Below are 21,823 nucleotides of genomic sequence, written 5' to 3' on the forward strand. Positions count from 1 at the left end.
CCCTTGAGCCCTTTTGAACCATCTACATTCAACATTTTAAAGTTTAACTTGAAAATTCCTACTTAAGCTACTATCTATAATAATTGAGCAAAACCAAAATAACTTGAAGACCAACAAAATTCCTCAAGGATGCATTATTTCATCTTCTTGGAACATAAATATCTCCCACATCCAAGAGTCAAAACCCTTCTTTTGCCAACCTCTTCATGACATAAGGACACCTTGAACCCACTCATGGTGCTTCTTCTTTGTCTACTCACTTGAGATTGTTGTCAACAAAAAAAATAGTCTGCACACTATTGAGTCCCCTGGATGACGACCCCCTTACCTTTATTCATGTCTAACTCTTCATCCTCTTCACCAAAAAGAACATATCCTTCCTCTAACATATACTCTTTTAACCACTCTAGTTCACTCCCCATCTTTAAACCTCGCTATGTTTGAAGAAAATTAACATTTTTTAGTATTTGCTAGTGATGAGCTTCAAAGGCTTTCTTGTCTCTCATGGAAAGAATTAGCCTCTTGCTCACCTCTTCTTCAAAACCTCCTTGACTAAAATCAACTAGGTATGGGCTTTGTAGATTATTGCCCCTATTTATTGCTACTCCATCCATGTCAAAAGATTTTCCCTAGAAAATTCCTTGCATAATGACATCAACTCAATTTAAAACACACCCATGGCCCATAAAACAAAGAAAACTACACCTAGAATGTCATTATTGTCTTTGTAATTATGATTTGTTTCAATAAATCCCTCCCTAGAATGTCTTTAAATTATCTTAAAGAAAGGTTGTTGATCTCATTAATCACTCTACTCCATCTTTCTCTGAGGATTTATTCCAAAAAGGCCATCTACCTGATTTTCTTAATAGACTTGAGGCAAATAGCTGAAAACCATTGAATCACTTTACTGACTCTACTAAAAAATCTTATTGAATGGAAACGGTTTGATATAACTGGGTATACTATAAAATTGTGTAGATAATTTTAGCATTGCCTCTCTCTACATTTGTGAGCTATCAAGGATAACTCATGACACTAGTACATTTGACCCTATTTTTCGACCATCTATTAAAATATTTTAGATTGGTCGAAATATGGAAGGAAAAACATCTCTCTTTTTTTAATCCATTCCCATGTTGGTCGAAATTTCGATCAACACGGGCTTCATAATGTTAAACTGAAAAAGGGATTTCCTATTTCATTGTTATGCATTTGCCTGCACGCGGGAGCTGCATGCAAAAATGGTTTTCGCTCTTCTGAACGCCTCAGAAAGATCTGTCCTCGCTGTGAAATGCTGGTAGATGCTCTTTGTAAGTTTCTCTTGTCTTCATTCATCCATTTTTGTTTTGATCTAAGATCGATTGGTGGAGTATTGAGCAAGAATGACTTGCTATAATAGTGGGAGTCGTCGGCGTGCCCTAGTTTGTCATTTTTTAAGCTTCAAACTTCTGTTTCTTCTAATGAATCGATAGATGCCTTTAAATTTCGGGGAGGAAGAATGTGACATTATTATATTTTTCAAAGTTTGTTTTCTTTTTGTTAACTCCTATTTGAATATTGGTGCTCGAAGACCACAGTTTGGGTTCGAAAGACTTACCTCGAATCAAATCCATCATGGCCATGAGTAGGAGCCAAGTCTAAGACACCGTATTGCACACCCTTGGATATTCAGATCCCATTGAATGTAAGAGATCGTGGACAGGAGAGTCTCCAAGTCCCACCGGGTATATACTTCTAGAATTACCTGTATATATTTATATTTATCAAAGAAATACAAAATATATAGTAAATAAAATTTGGGTAAATTAAACACACTGCATTGCAAATGATAACAGAGCACATTTATTTTTCTATTAGTAATGGATACTGTGTGTTTACTTGCAAAATGACAACGAAGAAACTCAACAAAAGAAGGAAAAGACTGGATGCAAAAGATGAATAATTGTAGAAGTAATATATCCTGTGAAGTGCACTATGATGAGACATGTCTATTCAGACACCCCACCCTTTTTGAAACTGTTGCAGTTGCACCTCTATGTTCTTATTGAAAACCATAACATCATTAAAGTATGAACCAAGGTAAGGACCAAAAATATCATTCATGTAGTTCATTTATATTCTTAAATTTAAAATGATACCATAACACATATAATTAATATCAGCCATATTGTATGGTCAATTTGCTTCCTTCACATTCTCTTCATGAATTGTGTGTTTGCAAACATTCTCTTCTAAGACTCTGTTGAAGAAAATATTAACCATTTTGATGGAATTCAAAACAACCTTATTTCTCAGAAGATGGCACTTAACCTCAATGGTTAGCTTAGCAAGTGTTGACAAATCCATGAAGAATAATCATAAGCAATACTCATATATTGACAACATCCCACACTCAAAGTCAAGTTCAATTTCTTAAAAAAATGAAAACAACTTCAATTCTCAGAAGATGCCTTTTAACCTTTATGGTTAGCTTATCAAGTGTTAGTGAATCCATTAAGAATAACTATAAGCAATGGTTATATATTTGCAACATTTTACACACAAAGGCTATCGCATTTTCTTTAAAAAAATCAAATCTTCTTATTTTATTATATCTGAAGAAAGATTATACACACTCAGGTGCACTAGGAACTCTTCGGGAGAAATACATTACCTGTGATAGTAATCAATCACTCAGCTTTACACATGATCATGTATAAATAAGCCTATATGCAGTTATCTTGCAGTTAGAACAACAATAACTACATCCAACTGTCTTTATCGGCATCATCCTTTGTAACATTTTGTCATTTGAACACTCATTTTAGTGCTTAGTCATTTGAAAATTTTGTCTATGGATCAGTATCAATACATTAGACAGAATGAGTGCATTAATTGATTCAGTAAAGCAGGTGGTCCTAAGCAATTGGAAGTGAAATTATTCACTAGTACATTTGAGGCCATTTTTCGACCAAAATTTTGGACCATTAACTAAATAAGTTTAAGTTGGTCAAACTATTAAGGCAAAAAAATTCTTTTTTTTACATGTAAGCCCCATGTTGGTCGAAATTTCGACCAACACGGGGCTTATACATCAAAAAAACAAAAAAAAATTTCTCACTTTCACTTTGTCTTTCGCGGGCGCGGGTTTTATGTGTTACAGCAGATCGATTCACATTGTTGGATGCCAGGAGATAGAAAGCAAGCCCGTCGAGATAGGCATTTCACTTGATAAAATGCTCTTCAAACTTTTCATAGCACTAGGCTTGAGCTCTTGAATCCATCTGTTTCACGCCCATTTCGTTTTCCAAGCTCTTGAATCGCTTTGGAGTAACCCATTTTCATTTGCTTAAGCTTTTGAATCCGTTTGTTGCAAACCCATTTCATATCTTCAAGCTTCTAAATCCTTTGGGACCATGCCATTATCATAATATTCAAACTTCTAAATCCTTTGTGATTTTGAGCGATACCCATTTCAATTTTAAGCCTTTCGAATTTTGCTGGCACAATTTCCTCTAGCTTTGTAGTCAATCTCGGGAAAGCCCATTTTGTTTTTCAAGAATAGATTTGAAAAATTGATCAACTGAAATCAAAGGATCGAGTATTCATGATGTGAGCAATTAGGGTTTGAATCAGACACTATGATTTGGGGGTTCTGTTTTGGCAACATGTGAATTCTTTTGAGGCCCAAAACATGACGTTTGGAGGGTTTAATATCAGTTGTGTTGTGTTTTTAGTATACTTTCTAGTCTGGGTTGATGCAATAGGAAGTGTTTCTAGAGTTTTAGTGAAGGATAGGTGCAATGGAATTTATTTGAATTACCAGGGGCAGACTCCAAGGATAACTTATCCCCTTACAACGAATGCAAAAGATCAGCCCTATGTCTTTAATTCCATGGAAACTGTGCTTAACACTAGAAAAGAAGAAGTTAAAGGGTGGCAGATTTATGTTGGGTTTCAACATGGGGAGATGTTGGTGGGCGTGAGCAATGCTGTGCTTGAAGATGGCTCCAGTTTTCCTGCCAATGTTAGTAATGGCACCATTTTGTCAGGATTCTCATAGATAGATCTCAAGACTGCTATTGAGACTGTTGGGGATTTGAACCAAATTCAGGTGCAAATTCAAATGAGTGGTGTTGAGTTTAGGGTTGATGAAATGGAAATCCCTATGCCTTCACACTTCAACTTGACTAATGAAGGCTACAAATGCAGTACCCCCAATGTTACTGGTAAGTAATTGTTTTGGTCCTCTCATAGTTCTTTTGTGGAAAATGGGGAAATTATTAAGGCATGGACTTTTATGTTTACTATTGTAGAATACTTTTTCCCTAGCTTTCCATTCTAAAAATCTATAACTAAGGCATATGATATGATCAGATGTTTGATGACATTTGCTTAAGTAGTCATTAATTGTTGTGTACATTTTATATAAAAATTGAGAAAGCATCTGCTAATTTACCACTCTATATTTGTGAAACTTTATTTCGATTTTGATCTGGCTATTTGTTATATAATTTATGTAGAAAATGAACCCAATCAGTAGTCTTAAAGGTTCATAGGATGTAATAGCAGTGTTAGTAAGAGTGAAAAATCTAGATATTAAATGCATTATTTTGAAGTGGTATTTTTTTTCAGATTATATTCGACAATGATTCAACAACTAAGGGGCATCTCTTCTATAAATTGATCCACGAGTTTTGTGACCGATCTTGTCTAGTGGGTCACACGTCACATCCAGCAAGTTGAATGTTATATTTTAATAGTTTATCTCAATTTTAACACTTTATCACTTCTCATGGGGATTTCAACTTGAGGTTCCTCTTCGGAAGTCCAACAATTTAACCATTTGAGTGCATCTAGTCGGAAACCAAAATTTTACTACACTTTTCTACTATATTATGTTAAGAGGAGATTTTTGGAGTTAATTGGGCATGCCACAGTAAACATGATGCTGAAAACAACCAAAATTCTCCATTTTATTCAATCATTAGTTCAACAGGTTCACGGTTAATACTTGTACTACAAGCAAGAGAGAGATTTTTAAATTTGACTCCTCTTCTTAATTAACAAGATCATATTTCCACAATCCATGATAGTTATGGTTCTTGGCTTCTAGATTAGTTTGTGTAGAGGATTTTACCATCAACATTTCGAATCACACTATGTGATCCATCATCAGGATAGAATCACACTACTTTTACCGTTACACCTCTTGCTCTCTCATCTTGATGATGGATCAGGTAGTGTTATTTGAAATGTTGATGGTAAAAATCTCTACACAATATAATCCAGAAGCTAAGCACCATAATCCTCTTTTTAATACTCGTGTTACACTGTATCGGTAAATGTTGATTGTCTTTGGTAGTGTTGCCCGCGGAAAACAAACCCAATTCTTTTTTTTTTTAATTAATTTCCATAATAGGGTTGTGGTTAATAATAATACTAAAAATAAGAGCAAGGAATTAAAAACTGGCTGCTCATTTTTATTGTTGTGGAGGAGAATTTTTGTCCCTAAGCAAGGCTGCTAAGTTAATGATATGTTGATAGCAAATTACTTCAATAGTATCATCATAAGTGGTAGCATTGCTTACAAGAAAGGGTAAGAGATTTTAATCTTGATTGTCGAGCTTTACATTTATGCTGGAAGAGATTTAAAACTCTAACTCAGGTCCTTTTAGAAACTTGAGTTTAAAATTAAAATTGTTTAGTAAGTGATAGCATGCAACAAAAAATGAGGAGTTTGGAAGGTTGCCTTTTCCTTTTGCACACTTATGTTGTGATAGGATTTTTTATCTTGATCTGGTAGTTCACAGCAAACAGTAGGTGGAAAAAATAGTCACCACTAAATGTGATTATTTATTCAATAGTTTCTAATGATTTCAACTAGCGCTGCTTGGGCCCTTTGACACTTTCTACATTTATTTAGAGGCTATATTTTTCCTAATTTAGTCTCTTTAATTAATTAACTTTAGCAGGGTCATAATAAGCACCAACTCTGCAAATAACAGCAAGGAGTACAAAAATTGATTGCCCTTTTTAGCATGTATGTTTTGGGACATATTTTATCCTGATATGGTCCCATGTAGTAAGAAATTTTTTAACTAATCCTAATTCATTATTAGTCAGTTCTTAGTTTAACAGTATTGCATTGGATTCCTAGCAGGCAAATCAAAAAAATGAATTTGATGATCAAATTCTCTTTTTGACATTTATGCTAGAGAAGAAGTTTTCTATTGGAAACACTTAAATGAGCTTTATATTTGAAGCATTATATAAACAAACGTACACAAAACAAGTCATAGATTAACAAGTGACTATTTGGCATTCACAACCCATATATCCAAGTGAGAAACTAGAAATGATAAACACATCAATCAAAATCACCAAGAACACACAACCACACCAAGAGGAGGGGGAATAGTCATCTCATTGGGGAATCAACCAAGGGGAAGGCTTTAAGAGGGAGGATCAGGGAACCCTCTATAAGGAAACTCAGGTGCGGAAACAACTTCCTACACTAATCTCATAAGGAAAGTATGATGCAAATCCTATTAAAATTTTCTACACTTACAGATTCAATATCATGTAAACAACAATATTGCAGCCAACCATGCTTACAAAAAATAGACAGAGAAAGGAACACATAACACAAGGATTTGCCGGTGGGGAAAAACCTTCCGGTAAAATAACCCCACCCCTTTAGAACCTGCACAATGTATTATCTTCAACACGAGGTTACAATACACTTGCAATGCAAGTTCAACATCAACAACAGAAGACTTTAGTAGCTACTCACAGTACCAACAATACACCTTTTTCGCATCGCATCTCTTTGCAACCCTAAAAATGCTTATAACATGTGCTTCACTTTAGGGCTACTCCCAAAGTTAAACCGTATTAGGGTTTTACCATTCTCCGAAAAAATAGGAACCCCCAAAAAGATTTTGGGCCGATGCCCCAAACCCCAATATTGGGGTAGAGTGTACAGTACTCAAATATCTTAGTTGCCACATGTCTTCACCTATCATTGAATCTTCCTAACATAGCTCTTACATGTCATAGGAATCTGTCATAACCATTTTAGTCATGATCTCCTTACACACAATTCAAGATGTCGACACATCAACATTATTTGCAAGAAATACATTTTACAAAACAAATAATAAGAGTAGGAATTATACAAGGTTGAGACACCTTATTCATAACACCCTCAGGCATCTTGAATCTTGGATTTCAGGCTGGATTGACACTCCCTAGCAATGCATGTTGGTCAACATAGTTGCAAAACTTAAATCAAGATTTATGTTGATAACTATGTTACATTCCTTATTTCAATCATATTTTTGGTTAAAAGGAAATTAAAAGGGGGACATTGCAGTTGGTAGGAGAACATTGTTCTTGTTAGCTTAAGGGATGAATAATTGTGGATGCAACCTAGCCAAAGAGTTCACAGGGCCTTGGGAGAGAAAAGAAGAAACTTGTATCCATTCATAACACTATTCAAAACAATACATGCCTTGGAAAGAGAAAAGAAGAAAATTGTATGTGTCCATAACACCATTTAAAACAATACAATGGGTAGACAAATGGAAAACAGATTGAGGGTTCTTGTGGAGTGCCATGAAAAAAAACTCAAGCTCTCATGAATCAAAATAAAAGAATGAAAACTACTTCTCCAAGCCATCCAAAATACGAACAATAATAATCCTAGATCCAACCAAACCAATGGGAGGGTTTCTAGCTCTAATCATTTTGAAAACAATAGTTCACCACTGAGGTCAACTCAAGGATGTGTAGACCCTCCTTTATAACATTAAATGGGCTAGATAGAGAAGAAGAAGAAAATAATGAATGAAACCATTAATTAGAAGAACTCTTTGAATTGTATTCAAGATTTGACCTTGAAATGAAGAGAAACATTCCATTTAGAGAGTTTTGTTAGGCCGGATCAAGAATTGACCATTTAAGGGAACGGGTCAACTTAATAAAATCCTAGATCATAAAGTAAGAAAAATAACTCTTCCTAATTTTGATGGGCTAGGGAATGTCACTACTCATTCATGGGTCCAAAAATTGGATACTACCCCACAATGGAAGAAGATGCATACATTTGGAGGGGGTTACTTGCAATTGGTGGCACCATGGTTTGCTTATGCAAGGGCATTAAAACATAGCATCATCTGATGACTTTACCTACAAAATCATTGACATATTTGATCAAAAGAATTTGGAGAGTCATTCCAACAATTAACCTAATTAAGGCAAGAACAGACCACGGAGGACTGTGTGATAGAATCACAAAGGCTTTTTGTCTTGGTTACCAGAATAAGTGAAAAAGAGACTCAGATACCTACTGTGGAGGGACTATTGGAATTGATCAAGGGCCTTGTATTTGCCTTTGATCTTACCACTCTCCAAGGTGCAATCTTAAGAGCCCTACAACTTGATACTGCTGAAACAAGGTCTAAAGGTTACTCTAAAAATACATCATCAAGAGATAAACCCTTCTATAAGGAAGACAAGCACCTAAAGACAACCATGAAATTTTTTGGACAAAAAATTTATGTTACAAGTGTAAGGAAAATTGGGAGAATGGATATGCTTTCAAGTGAGAAGAACCTAAAAATAAAGGCTTTTGCTTCAAGGAAAAACACAAATTGAAGTTAGAACATATATGAGAAAAAAGAAGACAAGTACACAAGCTAGAGATGAAGAAAAAGAAAAAAAAGAGAAAATCCAAGCAAAAGAAAAATGTGTGATGAAGAAGATCTTGAAAGCATCCTGTCAAAGAAACAAGGATAGTAAACAAATGGTGACAATCATTTGGAAATCCAAATTGAGGTGGGTTAATAAGGAGCTTTGGTGTGGAGCAAATCTAGTAGTGGCAATGCCCTTAATCCTCAAGATCTAGAAGCAAATTCCAACCATTCTCAGCAAGTAATTTTTTTTTCAATATCTCAACAATCATATGTGGGTGAGAATGGAGATGCATTTGGGAGAACCAATATAGATCTCTCCTCTAAGCACACTTCCGAGTTCGATGGAATTGTCTTGGCTGGATCTTCCTACCACTTGTGGCCCAAGGGTTCAAGTTGTCTTTGTTGGATGTTTTGCATCCTTTGGCTTAGTGGTGTACAGCCTTTGGCACCCCTATGTTATCCTCTCCAATCTCCATGATGGTTGGTTTTGGGAAGTGAATAAACAATCAAAGGAATGGAAAGAAATCTGTTAGTGAGAGGTGGTAGACATAAGTTCCCTGGAATTATTTAGGCTATCCCAAGGGATGAAATCATCATGGTGGATGTTCTTGTCACTTGTGGGCTAAGAGGTGAGTTGTCTTGGTCAAGTGCGGGCTGAATATTCATTCTGTATGACTTGGGTTGCCTTGAATTAAGTAGACCACCCTAAGGGATGGAATCATCATGGAATGTTCCTAGTGCTTGTGGGCCAAGGGACAAGTTGTCTTGGTTAGGCACTGCATGCTTTTCGGCTTAATTAGGGTGAATAATAACTGAGCACACTTTGTGGATTTCCTCTACAAATCCAAAATATGATTAATTGTGGGAATTGAAATGATTGGTTATTGCATAACTTATCTAGAATAAGATGATTATTGTTAGGTATGTATAGGTTAAGATAATTATGGACATATATGTATACATATCTATATTTGTTGATTAGATCCTAACCCTAAATAGAAATAATTTGTCTTATGAAATATACTTCAAATATAATCTAACATCATTGTTAGACCTAAACCAGGATTTATCTTTATAAATATATTACATTCCTCATTTCAATTAAATTTGTGATTTTAGGGAAATTTCAAAAAGGGGATATTACAATTACTATTTTAGTAGATGCTTTCTAACTTTACCCATTTAGAGGCTTGTTTAGTACAATTCCTTCCTAGGGTATGTGCTCTATCTGCTTTGAATTATGGCCTAAGGAAGTTTTGTAAGCTATTGCAAAGTCTCTTCAAGATATCATATTTGTTGATTTAAGTGCATCTTTTTGGACGAGACTTTTTGTTCGTAGCTTAAACTTTGATGAAAAATGTTCAGTAATAGGTATCTGAAATTTAGGAAAAGACAAGAAATTTTTTTTTAGAAGTGTCAGCCTTTAATCAAAATGAAGATAATGTCACCAATTCATTCCTCTGGAATTTCATGCCAAATTGATGTGATGTGGCTGTGAATCTTTTCAACTAATTGACCTTTTTACAACCAACTAAACTAACAAATAGTTCATTTATGCAGATACACTCCTATCCTACCAGAATCACACCATTTTGTCATGTAAAGAATATAATCGTCTCTTGGTTTATTATTGTGTGGGAAAAAGTAAAGTCTTACCAAATAATATAGTGCTAATTATAACTGAAAGGTATATTAATAAGAATAAGTTTGTTTTAGCATACGCTTGCTTTTTACATTCAAGTTGGAATTTTGACTTCAAGTTTTTTCTGTCCACCAAAAAAGCTCTTCGTGCTTATATCCTCTCAGAATTCCAAGAATGACTTCTGGAATGACTTTCCTTAGTATCACATTGATATGAGCATGGCACAGTTTAAAGTTTGGGTAAAATAGGTGCTTCTCTTATTCTTGTTTCCATGACAAATATTTGACCATGGAGCATTTGTAAATATATAAAAAATGGAGCAGTGACTTTAATTGTGTTGTATTTAAATATCTCCCTTTTGTCATGTTAAGAATCTAGTTGTCTCTACGTCAATCATGGTACATTTATTGAATATAGTCCCTCTTTGGCTTTTAAAAATCTTGCCACTTCTTTTGTAGTGTGTTGGGGAGGACATTGAAGACTTGGAATGCACACCAAAGCCAGAATTCAAAGGGATTTTCAAAGTGACCAATGTACCAAATGAGGTAGTTTAGGCTATTTCCTTTTCTATCATAAACTCTGTGCCTTTGAAACTTATTCTGATTCCTTTGAAATTTGATATATATGCAGAGAAAGCTTATTAAGCGGTGGTTTGATCATATGCATGAAGTCAAACTTGGGATTTATGTGACATACAATGGTGATTTTTTTGATTGGCCTTTCCTAGAGCAACAAGCTAATCATTATGGAATGAGAATGAGCGATGTAAGCGATTTTTCGTATCAAGTATGAAAATTGCTTAAATTAGCAAACTATTGGGGATTTTGAATTACTTTCTATTCAGGAGAAAGTTCACAATTCATGATGGTTCAATGAATCTGCATTGCCATTTAAAGTCTTAATGTGCAGAGTACTTGTTCCTGATGCCTAAGTAATTTATTTTGTCTTAGTTATATTGAATCAAACCATTATTTTATTTTTTCTTTTCTAATAAGTAATACATTTTGATTGTGTTCTCTAGGCATTATATCTAGCATGGAAGACTGATTTTTACCCTAACATAAGTGTGTATTTCATAGATAGAAAGTATATGACTAGAATGTTTCATTCATGATGCTGTGAATTTAAAGTGTTCTACACTCTCGCTTTATATATTAGTTTTGTCTTTTTATTGATGAAAGCCCTTGCTAGGTTATGTTTAATTTAGATTGGATGGTGATGGATATTTTACATTAAAGTCACCTGGGATTTGTACATGGGTGTGCCCAATTGGATATGTTGCACCAAGGACCAAAGTTGGTTGCAATATGTTTCTGATTTTAGCACTTTAACATGTCTCTTGGTGATTTGAACTGATGGCTCTGTCATGTGTCTGAGATCATTTACGACTCTTACTTATCCCATTTGACCTTAGGACAAGCATGTGACAAAATATTATTGATACTTTTGTTGATAAAAAACCCTTTGTTGCTGACATACTGAAATATAAAATATGAAATGCATGGCCAAGATAACTTAAATTAATAAATGAAGTAAAATATGAAAGATTAATTACACTAAGTTGCCAATTGTGTTTGGAAATAAAGTGAAAAATATTGTTTTTCTTAAAAACTATAGGTAGAAAAAGGTTTTAATGTGGATTTGGACAAGTATTAGCACAAAAATTGTGTTTTTCCCTACTGCCAAATCAGTTTTATAGGGAAGAATCACCATGAATTTAATAACAAGTCGCGTAGCAATCTGGCTTGTGAGTACTAAACAAGTTTTGCAATTATGGTTAGAATGTTTTACTCTTTTCTTACCTCATTTGTCCAGGTCTGAATGCATTGATGCTTCTTAGGCTTCAGTCTCACGACCCCATTAATTAAGTCTATTTTACAAAAAATATTTTTAGCTGGGACTTGTGCGAGCTTTAGAATTAACTTTTCCTATATTTGGATAGAATTAAAATTAAAATTAAAACTTAAAATGTTGTATGTATATTTCTTTCTTTTGATTTATTTTATTCTCTTGCTCTAGGAACAACTCTTCCTATATCATTTCCAGTTGATTGTTATTTGAGACTGGCACTCTAATGCTGTTTACCTAGTCCCCTTATTCATGAAAACTAATATAGTTTAAAATTCAAGTTTAATTTATGTTTTCAAATAGGAGAAGGTTTTTCAATTTCTCACCTGGACCCTTCAAAGTGATTTGTTAATTTGTGTTTGGCTACTTATAAGTTTTCATCTCCAGTAAATTGTTATCCTAAAGTTATTTGCATTATGTGAAGATACTGTATCATTCTGATATTACTATTGGTTGACTGCAGGAACTTGGCTTCCATTGTGATAAAATTCAAGGTGAATGTCGTGCTAAATTTGCATGCCACCTAGATTGTTTTTCTTGGGTCAAGTGTGACAGTTATCTACCACAAGGTAGCCAGGGCCTGAAGGTGCTAGTTTTGTCTATCAAAACATGTAACTTCTAATAGTTAAATAGCTTTTTGTTAGAGTTTCTATATTATGTTTAGAAGGAGCTTAAATTTAGAGAAATAGATCAAGACTTGCTCCAGATATTATTTAATCATTTGTACTTGGTGAATGCATTTTATGCCCAGCCTGAAATTAAAATGGAATTTATCCTTGGCTTAGACTGTGCAAGTTTTCCTTTTTCACACATATGCCAAAATGATTTTTTTTCGTTAATTGTAATTTTAATTCTATGAACCTCCTCTTCTTTTCCCTTCAAGATCTCGTGTCTTACTATCTTGATGTTTCTAAATAGTGGGCATATTCTTATGTATCTTTCCTATGTTTGTGGCAGTAGTAACACTATAAACAAAAAAATTGTCATTGATTTTAGAGCTGTAGTTTTATTTTAGACTTTCAGAACCTCTTCATCTAGAAGTAGAACATCCTTGATCCAAACTTGGCAGAAAGTGTACGTTTCATTTTACACGTGTTCTGGAAGGTTACTTTTCAAACAATTTTATCTCAAGTTGCACTTTTCTTAATGGATAGAATGCACTATGAACCTTTTAAATTGGTAGTTTCATGAATCTTGATTTTGTTTTAAGATAGCATAACAATTCAGTGGATGTCTTGTTTAAGATTAAAATGGTGGGTATATGTTTAATCTAGTTCTGTATCGTATTGCCTACCAGCTTTCTTCAGCACACTGAAAAAGTTCTTTAAATGGAATTCTCTACTTTTTGTTTTCTACATGTTTTGAGTTTTTTTGTTTTTGGTGAATTGCTATGAAAGGAGATTCCTCCCATTATATTGAAAGAAAGTAATTTGATTACAATGACTTCCTATAATTTGGCTAAGATCATGATGCGAATGCCTTGAGTGATGTCTTGCAGTCTTTTGATCTAATCAGGAGAAAATAGATTTCATTGAAGTTTATTAAATAAGCATATGTTTGCATGTTATTTGTTGCCAGCCTTTTCATCAGAGTGATGCATGCATCATGTCTTTGCTCTTGCTTGCTGTTGAAATGCATCCTCAACTAGGCCTCCTTTTGAATCTCTTCTCAAACTAGCAAGTGCCGTCAATGCCACAAACCTATAGACTCGATTCACTATGTTGTTGATCACTCTTCTACCACATTCAAATTTGTTAAGTGATTTGTATTTTGTTTAGTAGATGTATTCCTATTTTAAGCTGTAGACAACAAATCAGAAATATACAAGTATTATGTCAGTGCTTAACAATTCAGTTAATTGTCCTAGGACAAGTTTTCCTAGTTCGCTTGTATTATATCTTATGTAAGTTCTAGCCTATTGACTTATTCTTGGTCATTCATGGTTATGATCCATTCGAAGTAAATCCTGAGGATATAGTCTGCTTTGCAATGGAAGAGCCACAGGTCAGTCATAATGATACACTTGAATATTGATGCCGATTTCTTGATTCACTCATTTTGTATTTTACTAGTAGGAGTAAAAGATAATATTGCATTGCTATTTCCATTGCTTGTTTAAATTATTTGTCAGTGTACTAGTTTCATTGTTCTCCATTTCTGAGTGCCATGATGTGTCCTTTTGATACTTATTTTGTGCAAACAATGGCTTCCTATTTAGTATTTGATGCAGTTGCAACATATTACCTTTACATGACATATGTACACCCTTTTATCTTTTCTTTAGCAACAATAATCCCTATGCCCCCGATGAAGTTTTACGCAAAGGTAGTGGAACTCTTTGTGAAATGTTGCTTATAGTTCAGATGACTAATCTTTCAATGGCTTGAAATCTTTTATAAATTGTTCCAATCTAATTTAGGGTCACTTAAATCTATCAAGGTTTTGGAATATTTACACATTTAGAAAACTGAAATTCAATAATGTATACTTTTAAAGATTTTTTGTAAATGAAATGGCTATTGAAATAATTACATTCCTGGTTGTTCCCTACTATTTCGGTACAACATTGGTTAAATCCAAGTTAGATCTTATTAAGTGTTATAATGCTTAAATGCTTTCTTCAAGTCCCGGATTTTCATTCTAGAAAAATATGTTTATTTTCTTTAGCGATTTCATCCTTTTTGTTCACATGTTTTTTGAAAGGTGCTTTGAGGCTTAAACATGATTATTAGTGCTTTGGTGATTATAATATAGGGTTTTGATGATATTATTGTTGGATTTTTATTAATGTATGAACCTTTGCAGGCATTCAAGGCAAACATCATTTGTTCCAACAAGCATCAATCTGAACTAGAAAATTTTTGCAATGGGCATCTACTTGAGAGTGAAACATATATTGGAGGCCATGTTGAATGTCTTGAAAGTGGTGTCTTCCGCTCTAATCTTCCTACAAAATTTTGTCTTGAACCTTCAACTTATCAGGTGCCTTTCTGGTCAAAATTTATTTTGAAAGAATATATTTTGTAGGAATTTTTCGTTGAGTACTATGTTATCAAATTCTTCATTGGCAAGCCCAAAGTCTGGTCCCATTCTTGCAAAAGTATGGTCCTTATCATATTCTTGCTAAAGTCTTTCCAAATTTTGTTAAACGAACCCAACACAAATTTTGTAGATAATGCTTTGTCATATAAGACATAGCTCTGCAATGTGTTTGTAACATCTGGCTCTGAATTTTCTAGTCCTTTGGTGTCTGTTGATTGGTGTAGGTATTGTTAAATGAGCATTGTGGAAGCAAGTACAGTATTTTAGGGAATATACATCTCAAATAACAACCGTTGTTAGGGAAAAGCATGCTTCGAGTATTGTAAGAAATGCACTTTACTACTTGGCTGCAGGGAATGCTGATTGGGGTGTTAGTTATTTCTTCAATATAAGAAATGTTAATAGTAACCGTGCTAGGATCTGTACAATGCTAGAGCCAGAAAGTTCATAGTAGTAGGGTTGTCGATCTTGGGATGTTCACCTTAAAATAGAACATTTCTTGCTATGGCAGAGAGGCCATGCAATGTAAGAATAAATGATGCATCACCCTACTTCAACAAAAATTGGACACCTACTCTCTCCAACTTGGAGAGCTCACTGCCAGGATCAACTATTGTTTACTCAGATATCTATGACATTGCAGTGGATGTTGTTGCTTATCTATGACATCTATACAATTTTTTCACCATATAGCTTGGATGGACCAAAAGATTCATCACTAGAACCTTGTAGTTTTGATTCTAATTGTGGATGTTCTCAAGAAAATCAAAATTCTGCTTCTTACCAGAGTAATTCCTTTCAGATTTTGAAATTTCATATGAAACCAAACATTGAACTGATTAAAAATCCAACCTTGCTGATTGTGTGAATGTGTTCCATAAAGATAGAGGTTTCACACATCACATATCCTTTTTTTATTCATTGATTACACGATCAATAAACAAGTTAACTAAAATCTCTACATTTCATGTTATATCCATGTGTAGCATGTGCCTCATGGCTATGTTTTTGTGATGGGCAATAACCGGAACAACAATTGTGACTCTCATGTTTGGTAAGTAGAGTGGAAGCTTAAGTTTTTAATAGACTGTGTCCCACCTATATTTGTATATCTAACTTTTAAATGGACTGACTCTGATTTGTCTTATTTTAAAACAGGGGATCTCATCCTGTCAAGAACATTCTAGGAAGATATGTAATGTGTTATTTGCGACCATCACAATTGGGATTCGACATATACAGATATCATTAGAAATTTAGAGGCACGAGATTTTCCAGGATGTTACTAGACAATAGCTTTTATGACAACATGAATTTCTTTTTGTGGAGAAAATCCTAGTAGTAGTCATGCATCATATGCAACCTTCGAATATTGGCAGGGACCCTGGTGGACAGAAAACTAGTGGTTGTGAGTATGTGTCATTGGAATATCAATTCTTGACTAGGGTAAAGCTTCTTAGGAAAATGTTGTCTATAGTAAAATGAGCAACTGCAGACTCTACAGACTCACTTCTCAGTCACATAATTTGGTGGTTGTAATTTCCTTATGTTTCTGATTACGAGATACTACTTGAATTCTTCACAATTCAATGAATATAGAAACAGTTTCTTGTATTAAAGTAATATTTGAATGATTCTTAATTCCAAATGCATATACAGTATGGTTCATATCAAAATAATTATGATTGCATAACAATCAAGATGATATATATTTTCTATTTCTGATATATAGGAAATTACATGCAATGACTGAGGAAATTCTCAGTACCTTGTATTGTTCGTTGTGTCTGATATACAAGTAAGAATTTGCAAATATGCAGGTCGTCTCTGATATAACTTTATATTTATGCTCTAAATATTGTGATAAGTTGTCTGATACGACAATATAAATATACTCAAAGATGATGTCGTTTCTAATGGTAGACTTTATATGCCTACACTGAATGGGTGCCAAAGGCAATATGCTCTCTTACAGAGTGATCATTATGAGATACAAAATATAATAAGTTCTTCCAATCATCCTAAGTTGAATGATAGAACTACCTTTTTACAGCTTTCATTAGAAATGATTAGTCATGTTGTAAATGATGTGAGTTATATCTCTTTTCAGTCGCACCCTTTTATAATAATCTCTAATCACTTCTCTTATGATCCAGATTGGCTTGTTCACAATAAGCACTGGGTGGGGGTGACTTGGTGAGCTGACCTAGGGGGTGGACTTGGTGAGCGAACATAAAGAGTCCACTTGGTGAGCGTACTTGAACTGTTGGCTTGGCGAGCTGACTAGGGGAGTCGGCCTAGCGAGCTGACATGGTGAGTCGACTTAAAGTGGCCAGTTGGTGGGGCAAGTGGGGGTGACTTGGTGAGCTGACCTGGAGAGTTGGCCTAGGGGGAAAACTTGGTGAGCGAACTTAGAGAGTCGACTTGGTGAGCGTACTTCAATTGTCAGCTTGGCGAGCTAACTTGGGTAGTCGGCCTGGTGATCTAACATGGTGAGTGGGCTTAAAGTGGAAACTTGGTGGGGCAAGTTGGCAAGCCGACTTAGCGAGGCCACTTAGAGATGCAACATGGAGAGCTGACTTGGTGAACAAGCTTGATGAGTGGACCTAAAGACTGACCTTGATGAGGCACTTTGATGGGGTGACTTGATGACCGAACTCAAAGAGTCAACTTAGCGAGCATACTTGAATCGTCGACTTGGTGGGGCAAGTTGGTGAGCTAACTTAGCGAGTCCACTTGGTGAGGCGAGAGGTGAGTCAACTTGGTACGACAACTTGGCAAGCTGACTTGGTGTGCGGACTTAAAGACTGACCTTGATGAGGTGCTTTGGTGGGGTGACTTGATGAGCGAACTTAAATAGTCAACTTTGTGAGCGTACTCAAACAATCGACTTGGTGACATGACTTGGTGGGCTAGCTTAGCGAGTCGACCTAGCGTGTGTACTTGAATAGTAGAATTGGTGAGCTGAGTGAAAGAGTCAACTCATTGAGGTGATTGGGTGGGAGCGACTTGGCAAGCTGACCTGGAGAGTTGACCTAGGGGATGGGCTTGGTGAGAAAACTTAAAGAGTCAACTTGGTGAGTGCACTTGAATTATTGACTTAGCGAGCAGACTTGGGGACTTGGTGGGACATGTGGGCGAGCCGACTTGGTGAGGCGACTTGGTGACATGAATTGGTGGGCTAGCTTGGCGAGCCGACCTTAAAGAGTTAACTTTGTGAGTGTACTTGAACAATCAACTTGGTGACATGACTTGGTGGGCTTGGCGAGCCGGCCTGGCATACTTGAATAGTAGACTTGGTGAGCTGACTTAAAGAGTCAACTCATTGAGGTGACTCAGTGGGGGTGACTTGGTGGGCTAACCTGGAGAGTTGACCTAGGGGGTAGACTTGGTGAGCAAACTTAAAGAGTTGACTTGGTGAGTGTACTTCAATTGTCAGCTTGGCGAGCTCACTATGGGAGTCGGCCTGGCAAGCTGATATGGCGAGTCGACTTAAAGTGGCAACTTGGTGGTGCAAGTTGGTGAGCTGACTTATCGAGGCCACTTGGTGAGGCGACTTCTCGAAGTAACTTGGTGAGCTGACCTACTAAGTGTACTTAAAGACTGACCTTGGTGAGGTGCTTTGGTTGGGTGACTTGATGAGAAAACTTAAAGTGTCAACTTGGCATGCCGACCAAGTGAGTTTACATGGTGAGCGAGCTTAGAGAAGCAACTCTATGGGGAAAATTTGTAAGCACACTGAGTGAGCCCACTTGTTGGGGCAAGGTGGTAAAACCACTGGGTGAGTCAACTTCGTGAGCTGACTTAATGAGTCAACTCGTTGAGGTGACTGGGTGGGGGTGACTTGGTGAGCTAACCTGGAGAGTTGGCCTAGGGGGCAGACTTGGTGAGCGAACTTAAAGAGTCGACTTGGTGAGCCTACTTCAATTGTTAGCTTAGCGAGCTAACTTGGGGAGTCGGCCTGGCGATCTAACATGGTGAGTGGGCTTAAAGTGGCAACTTGGTGGGGCAAGTTGGCGAGCTGACTTAGCGAGGCCACTTAGAGACATGACATGGCGAGCTGACTTGATGAGCAAGCTCGATGAGCAAACCTAAAGACTGACCTTGATGAGGCACTTTAGTGGGGTGATTTGTGACCGAACTCAAAGAGTCAACTTGGTGAGCATACTTGCACTAGTGCATTTGGGTTCATTTTTTGACTTTCATTGATCAAATTTTTGACCCAATTTTTGACCAAATTTGACCAACCCATTGGTCAAAATTTATCTGGTTGAAATTTTGACCAACTCACTGGTACATGATTTGTCTCAATCATATAACTAATTATATATTTTTCATATTAGTTACTATCAGTGTTTTTCAGGCATTCTATAAAACAGTTCACATGCCTTGCGTATGATATGACATTTTGCATGCATCCTGCACTCTCTCTCATCCGGCTAATGATGGATTACGTAGAGTGATATGAAACCATGATGCTAAAAAACAAACAATCAAATCCAAAATGAACTTGCACTACAAATGGATTGTGGAAATCTGATATTGGTAAAATTGCATGCATGTCTATCAGGACAATCACAACTTAAACATAAATTTGTCCTAGTAGACATGCATGCAAAATTAACAATATCAGATTTCCACAATCCATTTGTAATGCAAGTTCATTTTGGATTTGATTGTGTGTTTTTTTTAGCATCATGGTTTCAGATCACTCTCTGTAATCCATCATCAGCCGGATGAGAGAGTGTAGGATGCATGCAAAATGTCATATCATATGCAAGGCATGTGACTGTTTTATAGAATGCCTAAAAAAAAATTTACACCCACCTGTTGGTAGAAATTTCTACCTTCATTGGTCAAAATTTTTGACCTTCATTGGTCGAAATTTCTACCTTCATTGGTCAAAATTTCTACCTTTATTGGTCAAAATTTTTGACCTTCATTGGTCGAAATTTCTACCTTTATTGGTCGAATTTTTTTCCTTCATTGGTTGAAATTTCTACCTTAATTGGTCAAAATTTTCTACCTTCATTGGTCAAAATTTTGACCAATTCTTGGCAGAACTTGCACCATGGCTATGGAGGTTTTTTGACCAACATATTGGTCAAAATTTCGACCGAAAAAATTCTGACCAATGGGTTGGTCGAAGTTGGTCGAAGTTTGGTCAAATATTGGGTCAAAATTTTGACCAATAATGGTCGAAAAATGGTCTCAAATGTACTAGTGTGACTCTTTGGGCATTATTTAAAAAATATATTTCAAACTAATTAAAAGCCATTAATCTAGGCTCATTCATATTTGTATGAGAAACTAGGCGGTAGTGTCTACTCATCATTTAATACCATCTACATTCTTATATTGCTAAAATCTTGTGGGATTATTGTAATCAAGAATTAGCCTAGCTAAAAAAAACTAACTTAACTTTGAAGTTGGCATTACTACATTTGGGCCTAAATTGTGATGGTACCACAAATTGGCTTCTATCGATTGGGTGTTGAACTTTTGTTGTCGCAAATTGGGACAATAAGGACGTCCATCGCAACTATGATGGTTAAAGGTGTCATAACTTGGAACATGAAAGGGAGATAGTTCATCTTCTTTCCCTCCCACTTGCGATAGTAGACCGTCACAATTACGACTGTATAAGCTTCCAGTCTGTCATTGTACCGATGGCTAGCCATCAAAGCTATCCATCCCAATTGCGACAACTATGCAATAGGTGTGCTATAGATGTGATGGTTATTTGTCAGGACAATCTGTTGCAATTGCGACAGGGATCTAGCAATAATGCTATTAGTGTGATTGATATCCGTTGGAACAAGTCGTCACAATTGCGACGATTTGCTAAATTATTAAGAAAAAAATTGGTAGCAAACAAATCCCATTGTTATTTTTCCACTCTGATTCACTTTGTAGTTTCATCAATGTGCTAAGTGGTAGCTAGTTGCATGAGTTAAGATCCCTTTTTAAATGTGGCTGGGCAAGGCTAGGGAAATTCAAGCTAATAGGCCTACATTATTTTAGTTCCATTATCTTCTTAAACTATCACATCATACCTTAACCATGGTTGGTTATGGGTAAACTCTCCTTTCTGTCCATGAGACAAATTTTGATGATTTCTCAGTAATGTAATCCTTCCCGAAGAAACCCAACGTGATCAACATCTAGTTATGATTATGACAATCCCCCAAAAAATGTAGGATAATTGATATAATATTAACATGAATAAATTTTCAAAACTAGTCATAATAGAGAGATGCATATTTTCGATTCGATCGTGTGCCATATTTTTGCATCAAGTGTGATCCATCATAAGGATGAGAAGAGATAGAGGAGATAAATTAGTGAATGTGATCTGAAATGTTGATGCAAAAATATGGCATAATCAAATGTAGAATATACATCTCTCTAATACAATATTAATTTTATTATTGTTAGTTAGTTGTCATCAACCATAGGTTAATATTGAGCTTCACTTGGTTTTGAGAATAGTTTAATATTCTCTACTAATCAGGGCCAACCATGTAAAGGTGGAAGCTTATTTGGCCCCACCCCACCCCCAACATCTAAATTCCCCGTTAACATCTAAAATCTATAAGAAATGATCAAT

This window comes from Cupressus sempervirens, chromosome 6, assembly GCF_028749045.1.
Source record: "Cupressus sempervirens isolate cs-2001-9-10 chromosome 6, ASM2874904v1, whole genome shotgun sequence".
Classification (NCBI taxonomy): Eukaryota; Viridiplantae; Streptophyta; class Pinopsida; order Cupressales; family Cupressaceae; genus Cupressus; species Cupressus sempervirens.